Below are 3085 nucleotides of genomic sequence, written 5' to 3'. Positions count from 1 at the left end.
CGTAGTACCAAACCCTGGAACACTGGCCAGGATGACAGGGCTGTGACTTAGGAAGGGGTCCCCCTAAGCCTGGGCACTCCACCTCCCTCCTAGGAAGGGCTGTGTCATCTAGAAGAATGAAAAGGAGAAGTAACTTTTCAATGAATCACATAGGCCTGAGTCAATTGCTCCCTGGCTGTAAAATACGCCACAGCTCATGTGACAAGGTCTCAGAAAGACCTGGCGGCTCAAGCCTGTCGTTCCAACACTAGGGACACTGAGGGTTGGGAGTTTGAGGTTAGCCTGGACCACACAACCAGTCCCCTGACTCAAAGAGTCAAACCAAACAGAAACAACAGGGTGGACTGAAACAAGCTGTGTCTCTCTCCTTGCTGAATGGCAGTATTTCTCATACAAAATAGGAGACACGCCTTTCTCACGCTGACTGCCAACGACGCGTGGATACTACACATGTATGTGTGTATGGCAAGGCTGATGGGCCGGTCATCTCAGATGCAATTCAACATCTTATGTAGCAAAGATGAGCTTGCCCCACAGTGCACCCACCCCCTTCCTGGGGAGAAACGGGGGAACTGGCAAACAGGACCTTTGCCCCAGTATCAGCAGAAATTCAAGGCAAACTAAAACCTTTTCAGGTAGAAACAGGCTAAGTCAATTGTGCGCTCTTCGCGATGGAATGGCCCACAGCTGTGAAAATGAAGAACTCAGCCTTGAAGCAAGTCTCCCAGGACTCACGCCAGTGTGGAATCAGCAGTTACCCCAGGGGAGAGGTTAGAGGGTAGTATAATAAAGACTTACACGTTTCTCCCTCTGTGATCTCTCAATGTTCTGGGATTTCCCCAGAGAGCTCACCATCATCACAGGTCTGGTTTGAGAAAGTTTGTGATCCTCAAAGTTCTTTGCAGTGAAAATAGACCTCACTCCATTTCTAGAGCCTTCCATGGCTCCCTACTTCCTTTTGGGGGAAGTTTGAGTTCTTCCATCAGGTTCATGATGCTCTCCTCTCCCTGGAATTCCACAGTTCAGCCACACTGCAGGTAGGGCTTGGGTTGTGGCTTAGTGGGCTTAGCATCCCTGAGACTCTGCTTTTCAGCTTTCAGTAATAAGCTTTTTAAAACCTCACCGTGTGGCCTTTGAATGGGCTATAGCTAGTACCAGGACACCATGCTTTGTGCTCCTCTGTCAAATTAACGTACAGATGGTCTGGGTTTCTATCTCGACCCTTATCTACCCTCACATTCCATGAGGCTTTGTAGAGCTCAGCCCTAGGTCAGCGCTAGCCTTGTGCTGGAGAGCTACCGTGGGAACGGTGTTGTCCTGATCCTGTTGCCATGGGAATAAACCCTGGCTAGTCTGTTGGATGCTGAGACCCATGCTCCAGTCATTTGTCACCCAGCCACCAGCCAGTCATCAGCCAATCCCTCACTTGACCAATGGATGCTTGAAGGATCTCAGAAGACATAGTCCGAGCTGGATCCCCATCAGCAGAATCCCCTGGCTAGTCCCTGGAGCTAGAAGAAAGACATGTGGGTTGCTGTTTTAAGCTGTGAATTTTGGGAGTGTAGTTGCTGCTACACTGGGCCTAAAAAGCCTCCTTCATCCATACCTACCTTCTCTGGAATATCCTTCTCACTCAGGTAAGTAAGGCTCGCTCAGGGACACCACCTCAGACCCCTAGAAGATCAGAGTCACCAACTCTTGAGCCTCCAGTGTTCTGAGTCACAGCTGTGACTTACAGGCCCCTGACTCCTGAGGTGGAGGAGAGCTATCTCTGGCACCTTGCCCAACACGGGCACACAGTAGGTCCACCAGACTTGCTGCTGTGGTTTGGTGGCTCCATTGAATGAACAGGAACCTGCAAATTGCCCTTGGCCCAGTGCCAGACAGGGAAAGGGCTACGGGGAGGCAAAGAGGCAAACGGGAGCTGGCACAAACGGGGGCTGCAATTTTGATCCATTTGTGGGGTGTTTCCAAGAACTGAGAAGTGCAGAGAGTCTGTGGCGTAAACATTCCCACGAGCTTTGCTGAAACCCTGCTCCCAGGCTGTGCCAGGAGCGAGTTTTGTGTTGGGAAGGAAGTTTGGGAAAAACTCAGAGATCTAAAAATTCTCCAAGGGGTTTGCCACTTGACAGGGAGATGATAGCAAGTTAGGGAGACTGTTGGCAGAAGCAGTGCCCCCTGCCAACCTCCTGACTTCTCTGTGGGGCTGGGGGTGGGGTGCTGCCTTCCTTCTGGAACCTTCTCCTCCTGCCCTGGGACTTGCTCCAGCTTCAGAGATAAATGTCCTGGACTCTGAGAGGATCAGAGTGCCTCTGCTGTGCACGATGCCATCAGGACATCGGAGCGTTTATTTTCTAACTTTGGTCAATCAGTGCATCAGATTGGCGTGAAACTGCAGCCTCTGCCATGCCCAATGAATGTCTGTGTAAACTTCATCATTTTCTTTACACATGAAGAGACTGAAGTTCCCAAGCTCAGACTCTAGACTGCAACCCGGAAGCCCTCTGTGCCACTCAAGATAGGTGCAGTAATCCCCAAATAACCATTCTGTCTTGAAGCCATCCCTTCAGAAGCTCTTGAAGTCACCTTGTCTGGCGAAGATCCAAAGTGAGGCAGCTCCGGGGGAGCCAGATCCTCTCTTCACCCTCTGCACTTTTGTACGTCGGGTCCATTTCATGATCCAGCATGACTGCTGCAGGTCCGGTCACTGTGACCACATTGCAGCCAGCAAGAAGGACCGCAGAGGAGAAGGAGGGCGTTTCCATTCTCTGAAATTCACAGCTCAGAGCCTGCGCAGATGAGAGGGAAACAGTGTCAGGTGCCCAGCTAGGACTTAGAGGGAATCACCGACAGAAGGAAAGGGAAAACGAAGCCGGGCACCTTGCGCCCCCTCCCTTCCTCCTGGGCCCTCCATCAAGCTCATCTCTGCACAGGCTGCTTCCCCGGAACCCTGGCCCTGGCCCTGGGAGGGAAGCCGTGTGCATCCAACAAGTGCTGTATGAAATGTCATTAATTCTGATGTCTTCTTGATCCTTCTGACCCCCAGTTCTTTTTTTTTTTTTTTTTTTTTTTTTTTTTTTTTTTT

This window comes from Microtus ochrogaster, unplaced genomic scaffold (assembly GCF_000317375.1).
Source record: "Microtus ochrogaster isolate Prairie Vole_2 unplaced genomic scaffold, MicOch1.0 UNK1, whole genome shotgun sequence".
Lineage (NCBI taxonomy): Eukaryota > Metazoa > Chordata > Mammalia > Rodentia > Cricetidae > Microtus > Microtus ochrogaster.
Note: the sequence above shows the minus strand (reverse complement) of the source record.